General features: G+C 37.5%; 1 protein-coding gene across 5 annotated transcripts in view; it reads left to right on the top strand.

Moving 5' to 3' along the window:
- The window catches only part of Invs (inversin), a 140897-nt gene that overhangs the window by 56534 nt on the left and 70532 nt on the right, over positions 1 to 13831 (top strand). Inside the window, exon 2 of one of the 5 annotated variants that reach the window (XM_060379888.1) lies at positions 10750 to 10932. The exons of the other annotated variants lie outside the window; for them this stretch is intronic. The gene's annotated coding sequence lies outside the window, so the exon portion shown is untranslated. The remainder of the gene's footprint in view (positions 1 to 10749; positions 10933 to 13831) is intronic. 5 annotated transcript variants of the gene reach the window in all.

Genomic DNA, 13831 nt, shown 5'->3' on the forward strand with positions numbered 1-13831 from the left:
AGTTAATCTTGTGTAAAAATAACAATGCAGGAGGTATTACAGTAGCTGATTTCAAGTTATACTACAGAACCAACAGAAATAAAAACATGCTGTCAGCACAGAAACAGAGGAAACAGACAAGGAGGGTAGAAGACAGAAACTAAATATAAATCCATGTAACTATAGCCGCCATATTTTTGAAGAAAAAAAAACATAATTGGAGAAAGGACAGCATTTTCAACAAACAGGGATTAAAAATAAATAACCACATGTGGAAGAATGAAAGTAGATAAGTGTATTTCACTGCAAAAATCAACTTAAAATGAATCAAAAATTTAATGTAAGACCTGAATTTCTGAATCTGTTGAGGGAAAGCATCAATATAGAGGCATAAGCAAGGATTTTTTGAAAAGGATTCCAATAGTGTAGAAAATAGCAGAACTTGACAAAGATACTGCATGAAGTTAAAAAAAAATCTTCATATCTAAGTTAAATAGATACATTTAACTAATCAACAAACACATTGAAGAGACACACTGGTGAAAAGGATTAATAATTGCCAGCTATACATCCAACAGGAGATTAATACATATAATATATAAAGACTCCTGTCGGGCTGGAAAGATGGGTTAGTGCTTAAGAGCTCTTCTAGAAGTCCTGAGTTCAATTCCCAACAACCACATAGTGGCTCACAACCTTCTATACTGGGATCTGATATCCTCTTCTGGCATGCAGGTGTACATGCAGATAGAGCACTCATACATAAAATAAATAAATCCTTAAAATAAAATAAAGAAGGTGATAAAAAATAAAGACTTCTGTCTTAGTTATTTTTTTAATGTTATAATGAAACACCATGACTAAGTCAACTTAAAGAAGAGTTTATTTGGAAGTATAGTTCTAGAGGAACAATAATCCATCATGGTATAGAAGCCTGGCAGGAAGCTATGGGCATGGTGACAGGAACAGGAAGCTGAGAGCTCACATCTTTAAACACAAGTTAGAAACAGAGAAGGAGACCTGGAAAGAGAGAGAGAGAGAGAGAGAGAGTGAGAGAGAGAGAAAGAGAGACGTAGAGGCACAGCAAGAAGTAGAAAGTAGACTAAGAGAGAAGAGAACAGTCTAAAGAGAGGAGAAAGAAGCAGCAAGAGGGTAAAGGGATACATTCGAAATGAAAGCAGAAAGTCACATTTGAATGGAAGAAGGGGAGCGGTAAATAAGAACAAAGCAAGGTAGACAGAAAGGTGGATAGAGAGAGAGAACAAAGACAACAGATAAAGAGGGTCATATGTTTGCTATAATAAAATGCATTATTTTTTAATGATGGGCCTTGACCATTTGACATAGAAAATATCCCAAAATAAGGTAATAACTTCTTAGAAGAAATATAGCCCATAGAGGAAATACCAGAAATATTACAATACAAAATATGACCAGTATGCCCAGACACTCCCATACCTTGCTGGAATATAGCAGAGAAGTAAGGAAAAGCTTTTGGAAAGAATCTGTATAAGGAGAGACACAACAGAGAATAATAGTTGCAAATGGTAAATGTTTTCTGCTCTATCTAGATGCAAATCATCAAACTTGGAGGAAGGGCTTTCTTGAAAGGGGAGAATGTTACATCTTTCTGTCATCAGGATTTCTGGCTCAGAGGCTTAGCACTTTAGGCCTTGAGAATCAAGAGAATTGCAAATTCTCAAGGTGCCCAAAGCCACAGACTTATGATACCAAATACTTGACATCATAAATGTCTTTCCCTGAGCTTCAGCAGTTAGTGCCACATATACAACCCTGGGTGTTGAGAACTAAGGACTTATAGCTCCAGGCTTTCAAAGTCAGAGACTTAGTACTATGTATTAAATTCATAAGGTTGTTGTTCCTTTTATCATCAAACCAGAAATGAGCAGCTAGTTTTATAGCTTTGAGCTTCCCATGCTGAGGCCCTCAGCATTTAGTCCCCAGTGGCACTTTGGAAGTCCTTTAGAAGTCAGAGTCTGGTTTTTCTCCTCAGCTATTCATAGACCTCATCTTCTATAGTCTCAGCTTCTCAGCATGTCTTGCCTTCAGGAGTTCTAGCTTCATTTTTCCCCTTTTATTGAAGATCGATAATTTTCTCATATAATAGAATAGTTTCTCCAGACTATAGGTTCCTCTCCCACTACTCATCACAATCCTCCCCGTGTCTCTTCCCCTCCAGATCCACTTCCTTTATGTCCCTCATTTAAAAAGATCAGGCTTCTAAGAGATAACAACAAAACCAAAACAAAATAAAATATAAGAAGAAGCATAAACTATCATTTAGAAGTTGGACATGGCAACCCAACAAGAGAAAGAGTCCAAATGAGTCAGGGACACATTTGTTCGTTCTCATAGTCAAGAGTTCCATAAAAATACTAAGCAAATGTGTGTACACATATGATGAACCCCTGATGTAGACCCATGTAGGCCCTTACTTGATGCTTCAGTATATGTGCCTCGCTTCGTTGATTCAGAGGAGCCTTGTTCTCCTGGTGTCCTCCATCCCCTCTTATGCCTACAATCTTTATGCCTCCTCTTCCATTGGATTCCCAGAACTCCCAGAGGGATTTATGGAGAACCCCCACTTAGATTTTGTCTCCACATAATGTCTGTCTGGGTCTCTGCGTCTGTTCCCATCTGCTGCTGGAGGAAGCCTCTCTGATGACTGAATAAGGCACTGATCTAGAAGTACAGAATAATTTCATTTGGAATCATTTTATATTTTTAAGACCTGTAGTACTTGGTTTTACCTTACGTCTCTAGGCTAGCTAGCCTCGGGTTCTTGGCTACCCAAGCAGTGTCAGGTATGGATTCCTTCTTTTAGAGATTTCTGGGTAGTTTTAGTATGCATATGTTGAAAGTGCTGGTGTTGGGAATAGCTCTGCAGGGCTAAACCAGGGTTTCTCAACAGCATTTGTGTAGGAGAGGAAAAGACCTTGCATATAGTGGAGGGTTTTTAGTCTTAGGAACAACCTAGTAGGGTACCTGTTCTATGGTTGGGTAACCATGTTTAGCTTCAGTGGATATTTTGTGACAGTGTTACAAAATGTTGGTAACCCTTTCCACTCTGATCAGAAATAGTGCGTGGTCCAGATGCACCCTGTCCTCAGCAGTATTAGATTTTGTCATGGTCTTGAGACTTAGCATTTCTTTTGTTTTAATCTGCTTCTTAATAAAGAAATTAAATGATCTTTATGAGCTTAGTAGCCATTTGTGTATCTTGTTTTGAAGTTGTCTGTTTGAAACCTTTGCTGATTCTTCCAGTATGTTGCTGTTGTTGTGTTGTTTTGCTGATGATGTTTTTGAGATCCTCTCACGTGTATCCCTGCCTGGCATGTAATTCACTATGAAGACCAGGCTGGCCTTGAACTCAGAGAGATCCATCCGCCTCTGCTTCCTGGGTGCTGTGATTGAAGGCATGTGCTGCCATAGCTAGCACCCCAGTAGTATTTTTTATGCTGCTACAGGGAGACACTAAAACAGTTTCAAAATAAAGACTTCAGACTCTATGGAGGAAGTACTGTGGGTTTTGTTTGTTCGTTTGTTTGTTTGTTTTATTAGGGTTGGAACTCAGGGCCTGCCATATCACTGGGTCCATTCCCAGGCCTAGTAATGTATCTTCTAAAAGTGTTGTTTTGCACATTGTTAGGTGTAATAGCATTTGCTATAATCTGAGAATTTGTTACAAGCAGGTTGTTTAAGAGCCCAAGGGTAGCATCAACTACATATACATAGCAAATTAGAGACCAGGTTGGACAACATGAGATCATAACCTACCCCCAAAATAATAATAACAATAAGGTGCCAGTAGCATGTACAAAGCCTCCATTTGCTTTCATAGCACCACAAAAAAATATTGTACCAAAATATGCCTAACATAAAATTTATTATTTTAAGTTATATTGTAGTGATTTAAATACATTCATAATATTTCACAAATTAGTTCACTATTCTTTGTGTTATTTAATGATTTAATTAATTGTGTGTACAATTTGACAGATTTTAATATATGTACACATTCCTTCAACCAGCATAGAAATCAATATAATGAGCATTCCATCATCTTCAAAAGCTTCCTCATGAATATTTTCATTCTTCCTCCCACCATGTGGCCCTCTCCAGGCAGCGACTGATCTTTCTTTCCCTCCAGAATTGTTTCTATTTTCTGGAATGTGGTATAAATGGAATCATGCTGAGCTGGGTTTTTTGTCCAATTCCTTTCACTTACTATAATTAATTTGAAATTCTTCTATGTTATTACTACTTGATCTGTAACTTATCTATTGTTATCCATTTACCTGTTGATGGACATTTGGGTTGTGTGTGGATGAGGACTGTTACAGTAATGACATGAGCATTTGTATGTCAGTATTTGCTTACCTTTCTCTTGAGTAAATATTTAGGAAGGCAATGGCTGAATCATATGGCAAACATTGAACTTTTAAGAAACTGACAATCTATTTCATGAAGTGGTTATACAATTCTACCTGCCTACCAATAGTGAATGAAGCATTCTATTTCCCTGTATCCTGACAGGGCCCTGTATGGTCAGTCCTTTTCATTTTAGTCATTACAAATCAAGCCATTATTCTACTTTGATGTGCAGTGATTTTAATTTGCACTTCTATAAAGACTGTAGGATGTGTGTCCACCTCCATGTGCTTGTCATGTATCTTCATCATGTTTTGCATCATCATTGGTTCTAGAACTTGCTAAATTTCCTAAATAGATTTTATAAGATATTTGTAGATTTTTCATGCCTTTTTGTAAAAAATAATGCCATCGCCAAATACAAATGAGTTCATTTTCCAGTCTGTAATCTTGCACTTCTTCCCTTCTTTTCTAGGCCAAGAACTAATAACTAAAACTTCCTTTCTCACTTCAAATAGAAATAGCTAAAGTGGACACCCTTGCGTTTTTGCTGACCGTAGGAAGAAAGCATTTACTGTTATGCCACTGCATACAGAGTTGCCTGTCGGTTTTTAAGTCCTTACTGTGTAGGACGTAGGAGGACTACAAGCACAGGGAGAAGCGCTGCAGGCCCTAAGGCGGAGTGAGTGTTTCCAAGGGAGAAACACCATGAAAGAGGAGCTCCCTCCCCCACAAAGCTGACATCAGACCTTGTTGAAGGTGGGAAAGCCAAGAACCAGAGCCAGAAACAGGAGACTAGTAAGCAGAAAGCATTCTGCCAGGGTGGTAGTGAAACTGCTGGTCATGAGGGTCACAGGGTCTCCTGTGATCCAAGATCACGCCTTGGATCAGAAGCAAGAGGAGCATGCCAAAGGGCAAGGTCCTGTCTCCCTTACATGTTATGTTCTTTGGTGTTTTTTTTTCTAGTGGTCTTCAGCAGTTTGCCCATCATGTTTCCGGAGATAGTCTTATTTATATTAAACAACCTTGTGATTCACTGAGACACCTGAGTATAAAAGTTTCTATTTCAGTCATTTTCCCTCAAATATTTCATTGCATTGTCTCTTATTTTTTGAGGACACTGTGTCAGATTTTCCTGAATTATTTTACAGATCATTAAAGTTCTCTTGATTTTTAACTTTTTCTTTCTTTTCTCTTCTCCCATCTCTATTTCTGTTGATATTAATGAAGTTTACTGGCCATATTTTTGTTATTTAGTCTATTATATTCATGTCATGTTGCAATTTTTAGGACTTAAATATTTCTCTCCCCATAACCCCTCTATGTGTGTGTGTGTGTGTGTGTGTGTGTGTGTGTTCAGGTATGTGTGGAGACCACAGGACATCTTAGTCATTCCTCAAGTATCCATCCACTCTTGTTTTTAAGACAATGTCTTGCTTACTGGCCTGGGAATTGCCAACTAGGTTAGGCTTGCTGACTAGAGAATTGTAGGGATCTGCTACATCTTCTCTGCCTGAATTGCAGTTCTGACTGTCGCTCCTGTTGTGTTGTTGAGCATTCTCGTTATGCAGCCTTTTGTCATATTGCTAACACTCAAGTCATAGTGATGTTCACTTGTAGTGATTGTTCTCTCTCTTAACTTTTAATCTCTTTTTTTTTCATGTATAATTTTGATTATGTACCTGTAATTACAGATGACACCTTGTTAGAGACTCTTGGTTTTGTTACCTTCCTCTGGAGAACACTGACTTTTGTTTTGCCAAGCAGTTTAAACTGACTACTCACATTGAGCTTGTTAACTGTTTCATTTTTTCCCTTCGTCTTTTGATGAATCTCTTAGACCTTAGTGCATACTGTATAGCCTATACTTCAGTGCATAGTTTTGAGATTTCCCTTGAATTCTGAGGTGTACACCAAGCCCTCTAACTATATGAAACTCAGATTTCTATACATATGTCTTAATTTTGATAGAAAGCCTGAGATGTGTAATGAGCCCTCTAACTATATGGAACTGAAATCTCTATACCTATGTCTTGGGCAGTAGCTGAAATCTCTAATCTTACCTGTTTTTGATTTGGGTGTTTCATTTGGGGTTTGCAGATTTTTTGGAGTTTCTGTATTTTCAGTTCAAGTATTAGGATTTTACTGAAATATCTATGCATACAGGGCTCTCTCTTTGGCTGTTTTTGAGGGGGAGGAGAGTGTTCCCCCATGTCTATCTTTTATCTTAATCTCATCCATCATATCCATGACCTAACTGAATGACGTAGCCCAGCAGTCTTCCTGATTCGAGCCTTTCTTCTTTTTAAGCCATTCTTCACATTGAAGCCAGATATTATTCACTGGTCATCTTTTAACAGATAATTGGTGAATATCTCAAAAGATGATTCTTCAGTCCAGCTACTGCAGCTTCTGTATTGGCTTGCCACATAGACTCAGCTCTAGGGAGACTACAAGTCCAAACTGACTTAGTTCATTACTGAGACCCCAACCAGCAGCATTTGACCTTTTCTGATTCCAGGTGCCAAAGACAATATAGAAGCAGGTCCAGGTAAAGCTGCATAATCAAGGTGCCTGTGCCACACCTAAAGAAACTCAAGCTTAGAAAAGTGCAATATAACAGCAGAGCTATGAGAAAAATCAGGACCCTTTGCCCCCAAGTGAAATATACGTATTCTGGTCTGCCCTCTAAGCTAAAGAGAAGTGCTAACTCCAGCTTCGAAATTGTATGCGGACATTCTTGACAAGATATTCTGACTGAGTATACATGTTGAAGCAATATGAAAAATTGGCTACAAACAAGAATAAGAACAAAGCAAACTTACCTTAGGCCAAGCTTTAAGAATGACTTCAGAGAACAAGAAACATATTCCATCTATTCCTCTACTCCTGCTATCATTTTCCTCACCATATGCAAAAGAAAAACAACCCTCAACTACTTGTTAATTGCAGGCATAAATTTACATAATAAGTTTAAAATCTTTCGTCCTACAGTAAGATATAGGATGAAAACCAGAATTACCTTGGAAAAACACTCCTTTCCCCTAAGCTCAAAAGACAGACTCTTCACAAAGGCATTAACTGTAATTAGCAATTTATCCATATTTTAAACTGTTATCCAAAAGAATTGAGTCAGGTTTGGTTAGAGGAGGACTTACAAGGCCTTGCATGCCATGTAAGGAGAATGTGTGCTTAAAGAATAGAGCACAAACCACAGGCCAGTGGCAGCTCGTTGAGTGTCTTTTACAGTCAGATCCATTTGTGAGCTGGGTGTGATGGTGCCTTTAATTCTAGCACTCCAGAGGCAGGCAGATATTTGTGAGTTCAAAGCCAGGCTGGTCTATATATTGAGTTTTAGGACACCCAGAGCTACACAGTGAGACCCTGTCTCACAACAAACAAAAGGATGTAATCATCAGGGTGTGTTTGTATGAAGCACACCAGTTTCTACAACAACAAACCTTGTGTTTGTATTTTGACTTTCTGATGCAGCTACAGGTATGAATTGGGCTTTAGTCACATACTTTTCCATTATTCATGGAGTCATTCCTTGAGTTCTAGTTTCACAGGCGCATAATTCCCATAATCAAGCTTTTCCTGTCCAAGATACCTACAGGATTTCTCTTTCTATTTGAACCTACCTAATGGAGGAAGGAATTGAAATTTCAAAAATGTTCAAACTGAGAAGGACTGTGAGTGGGGAACTAGCTTTCAGGCATAGAAAATGGAATGAATAAAGTTTGAAAGGTCAGAATGGGTGGGCATATATCTGTTTAATGCCAAGTGATGCTACTTTTAATGTTTCTTTTCTTGTGTTTTCTTTATACTCTCTTTTTCCACATCTCACTTGTCTATACATTAAAGCTTCCAATGTCACACAGTATTATTCATAAATATTACTTGTTTTGGTGGTGTTCAGAGTTAAAGTTGCAGCACTCCCAATGCTTTGTTCCTGCCATTAAATATTCCACAGAGAATAGTCAGTGGAGTCATTCTTGAACTTGGCTCTATTACTAAGCAGAATCATTCATAAATTTAGTCTCTTTGGACTAACTGGATTTATTGTAAGCTATCAGAAATCCTCCCAGATGTGCCTGACTGCACATGGAAGCTCTGAACTTTACAGCCCTGTTTACTGCCAGCTGATTCTGACCAGAGCAATATAGCTTCTATCCATGGCAGAGGAGAGTTAAGAGTGTGACAGGGAATTTGAGTTAGTGGTAGGCAAAAGTAATATGACGGGCTTGTAGAAGATGGGTGGGTGCAAGGCATGTTGGAGGCTGTAAGACAGATGCTTCTCAGTAGCTATAGACCAATTACATCTCCTAAGGTACAAAGCATACAGTCCAACATACATTTGGTGTTTAGCATCAATAGCATATGGTAAACCATTACAAAACATGTTTCTAATTTTGGTAAAGTAAGTTGGAAGGCGATGTCATTTGAAAGACTGTCTGCTTCAGGTATTCCCTGTCATCTTCTCTTCCTGGGACATTTGCTGGCATGCTTTCTTGGTGAATTTCATTTGTTGTTAGTAACTATGTATAGCCTTAAATAACTTTTTTCTTGGATTTTTTGAAAGTTTTTTCTCAAACATATTTTCTCAAGTTTATTTTATCCAAGTTAATGAGGCTTAGGATTCAGAAGTGTGTTTCTTGGTAAAACAGAGAAATTATGAAGTTAAGTTAATTTAAAAGGACCTCAACCATCATTCAGTGGAGCATTTCCCAACACTTCTCCCTTAACATAACAGCTCCTGAGCCAGTTAGCTTATGCACACAGCGGAGAAGAACAGAGATCCTGTCTTACACAAAGAAAAGCAGAGACTATCACGCAAGGCTGCCCTCTGACCTCCACACAGCACCAGAGCATTCACACACTGAATTCATACACACAAACACATGTATGTGTGCAAGCCCATGTGACAGATCATATTCCCATAAAAATGTGTCAATACTGAGTCCCAAGGTCAAATAAATGTGGGGAATACTGACTATTTATCATTGGAAATTCATAGGGCATGTAGAGGCTCTTGAGAAATTACACATTTAAAAAAAACTTGTTTTTTTTCCCTAATCTGTAATTTCTCATAATCCATTGGTCCCAATGGCTTTTTTCCCCAGCATAAAATAATACCATTTACCGACTGTAAATCAGTCGGTAAATAACAGTTTCTATAACTTAACAGGACTACCTCTTTTCATAACTGAGGGAACTGACCCCCAAATTCTCTTTCTTTATCACTTCTAAAAACAATGGCTTCCACAAAATAGACACATAACAAATTTTAGGCAAATGGAATCATATATCCATGCTTCTATAATGAGTTGGAGTCAGGATTCAAATCCAGACCCCTGAACATAATTATACTCATAGAATTTAATGTTAATACAGTTACACTCATGTTTACCACTAAAAGCTGAAGGTAGGTGGAGGCATGTTTTGTTTCTATAAAAAAAAATTATATGCTGACCTTAAAGGCATAGTAAAACTGAAAATTTTACTGATGTTTAAACTGCAATAGTCTCAGGTTATTGTTCTATAGCAGGATCAAGTGTTGGTGTCTTGATATTTTTTTGAGAGTGCCTTGGGTTTAAAAAAGAAAGTTTAAGTCTGTCTCTAGGCAGATGAAGGGGGTATTTTCTGACGCTTCTTTTCTATTCCCATGGTTCTCATGAAATTCTTCAATCTATTCTAGTCTGGAAAGCACTGGATCTTCTGTAAAGAGGTGCTAATCCCAAGGCGATAGAAAGAAAGAAAGAAAGAAAGAAAGAGAGAGAGAGAGAGAGAGAGAGAGAGAGAAAGAAAGAAAGAAAGAAAGAAAGAAAGAAAGAAAGAAAGAAAGCAAGCTCCTCAGCTCTGTTCTGTGCAGGTTGATTTGGGTTTTGTTTCTTTCTGTTTTTTAGTATATTTGGCCTTAAAGCCTTTTTCATCAAATGCTGCACTATGTATAAGGAACAACTGGGAATTTTAAAGGACTCTGTTTTGGCATGTTAAAGAAATCATTACCATACTAAGCTAACTCATATTTTGGCATCACCAGAAAAGATCTTGGGATGAAATTTTTGAATTGCACTCGACCTTTCCAGCTAACAGGGGGCTTAAATTAGATAGTAGCACCCATTGTCTTACAACAGACACCATCTCTTAGAAATGCTATCATTTTTCCACAAAGAAATGGTGACAATAGGAAAGGGGTGTGGGCTGAGGCAGGGACTCCTATATCTTGTGTTTATCTTCAAAAGTCTGCACATACTTTTTACTGCTGAAACCTGTATCATGATGGGTGTGTGGGGAATCACATCAGTATGCCACATCTTTATTGCCACACTGCTGACTTCTTGATACAACCCAATATATTGTGCTGTGTTTTTCCAGCTGCCTTTGTAAACACAGGAGCCTTAATAGATCATTCTGAAAGGAGCTACCATCCTGCTGTGTCTGTTGGTAGCCTTCTCTCAGGTTTCTGACATATCCTTAATCTGATGCTCAGCCTTGTCATTTGGATCAATAGCAAACCAGATAAGATGTCTTCTACTTGCAAGACTATGGCTATAAAAGGTATTTGAAAAATAAATTCACTTTTTATGTCCATGCCACAAACCTTGGTAGTACTAATTTGTCATTTGTCTCTCCATCTGTCTGTAAACAGTCAGTTAAATTGGTTATTGATGAGCCTAAGGTGAATTATACTTGAAGAAAATATAATATAGAAATAAAATTCATAGTAAATATCTTAGATTCCTATAAAAGGGTGACATCAATTGACTTTCAACTGTAATCTGTTCTAATATAATGAACAATTAGTTTTATGTCATTTTCTATCCTAAATCACCTGTAACCTCTAACTCCAATTTCAAACTATACGTTACAGACTCCTCATATGTAATATTCAACCTTCCTTTATAGCATAGTTACTCATTTTGTAAGTCATATTCAAACATATGTACCTGTTTCCATGTGTATATGATGCACTATGCTGCACATTGCAGATTCTGTATAGCTTTTTAATGTGAGGATAGATACATTACAGTTGTAGCATTGTAAGGTTAGAAGGGAGCCTTGAAGTCATCTATCCTAAGCTTCTCATTTATTAAGAAGCTAAATTGCAGTTCTTACGACATGGGCAACCAGCTACTCAGTGTCCCATCACACCCTTTTATGATATGTTTTTGCAAGTGCATACAGAGGTTAGTCTGTTTGAATTAATGATGATTTTGGCTCTCAAAAAAGGGATACTGTGAGAATCTTAACTAAGGCATGGCTATAAAGTATTTTGAAATTTAAGTGGAGCCTGGAAAGAAAACAGTCCTTCCCAAGACAGGAGAAAGAACTGCAGAAGGAAACCTTTGACTCCTTGGATCAACAAGACCTGAGCTGGCCACTGTTTTCTTTTTTATATATTTCTTTATGTTTGAAAATATTTTAATGAATGCAATTTTATGACATAAAAGCATTTTTCTTTTAATTATAATTTTTACACAATTTCAGAGTTATTGAAAAGCTGTAAAAACTGTTAAAAATTATGTGTCCTTCACTCAGTTCTTCAAGTGTGCACATCTTATCAAAGTGGCTGAATACAGAATTAACTCAAAATCTATATATATATCTGTAGCCCTCATCTATACAGAAGACAAACTGGCTGAGAAAGAAATAAGGGAAAGAACACCCTTTACAGTAGCCACAAAAAGCATAAAGTATCTTGGTGTAACCCTAACCAAGCAAATGAAAGACATGTATGAAAAAAATATCAATTCTCTGAAGGAAGAAATTGAAGAAGATATCAGAAGATGGAAAGATCTCCCATGTTCATGGATCGGTAGGATCAACATAGTAAAAATGGCTGTTTTACCAAAAGCAGACCACAGATTCAATGTGGTCCCCATCAAAATACCAACACAATTCTTTACAGACCTTGAAAGAGCAATTCTCAACTTCATGTGAAAAAACAAAAAACTCAGAATAGCTAAAACAGTCCTCTATAACAGATCTTCTAGACAGATCTCCATCCCTGCTCTTAAGCTGTACTATAGAGCAGCAGTAATTAAAACTACATGGTATTAGCATAGAAACATACTGATGGATCAATGAAATCGAATCGGAGACCTAGAAATAAACCCACACACATACGGACAATCAGTTTTTGACAAAGGAGCCAAAACCATACAATGGGGGAAAAAAGACAGCATCTTCAATAAATGATGCTGATCAACTGGATGGCTACGTGTAGAAAAATGCAAATAGACCCATATTTATCACCCTGCACAAAACTAAAGTCCAAGTGGATCAAAGACCTCAACATAAAACCAGATACACTAAATCTATTAGAAGAGAAGTTGGGAAGAGCCTTGAACTCATTGGCACAGGAGACAACTTCCTGAACAGAACACCAACAGCACAGGCTCCAAAATCAACAATTAATAAACTATATCTCATGAAACTTAAAAGCTTCTGTAAAGCAAAGGACACAGTCAACAGAACAAAAAGACAGCCTACAGGCTGGGAAAAGATCTTCACCAAAAATATAGCATAATTAAAAGCACTTCTCATTTTAAGCAAACAGTTAAAAAGAAATAGAGGCGAGTGCACTGAAATACTAGCAGAGTTTGTTCGAGGCTTTGCGTATTAGAATTGTAGGTGATTCCCTCACCCGTATTTTTTTAATTTTAAAATAATTTTGCAGTAATTAAAATTATTGAGTGAATATCTGAAATGTGTGTCTGTTTATTGCCAGTTAGTCCACAAAGGGCTTGGGAGAGATATGACACAGGGACTGTGATGTTCTCTCAGGATGTTAGACACAGCTGCAGCCAGCAGGACACCTCCCGGGTAATTACAGACTGGAACATGTAAAATAGTGTCTGAACTAAACTGTGCCATTATTCTTTGCCAGTTATATTGCCTTTCTCGCAGTTGCAAACAGAAAAGGCTGCTGTGGTAGTTGACAGGTGAGGGACAATATTGAATATAGAGATTTACAGATTTCTAGATAGAGGAAAGGAATGACAGACACATTTTTCCCTTTTATTGAAAATAGATTTCTTGCTCATATTATATATACCGATTCTGGTTTCCCCTCCCTCCACTCTTCCTACTGCCTGTCCACCTCCTCTCCCACCAGATCCATGCATCATCTGTCTCCCATCAGAAAACAAACAAACCTCCATGGGATAGTAATAAAATATAATACTATAAGAAAATAAAAACCAACACATTGGAATTGGATAAAACAAACAGAAGAGAAAGAGGCTAAGAGAAGGCACAAAAAAATAGAAACCTACTCATTTGCACACTCAGGAATCCTATAAAAACTGGAATCCAGAATACATACACACAAAATCTGTAAGGTAAAAAGAGAAGGAAAAAAATGTGTGTGTGTATGTGTGTATAATAAAAATTTTAAAAAGAGAGAAACCCTGACATGACATTATGAGACAAGGAACCTCCAAAAATGCCACTG

This window comes from Meriones unguiculatus, chromosome 3 (genome assembly GCF_030254825.1).
Source record: "Meriones unguiculatus strain TT.TT164.6M chromosome 3, Bangor_MerUng_6.1, whole genome shotgun sequence".
NCBI lineage: Eukaryota > Metazoa > Chordata > Mammalia > Rodentia > Muridae > Meriones > Meriones unguiculatus.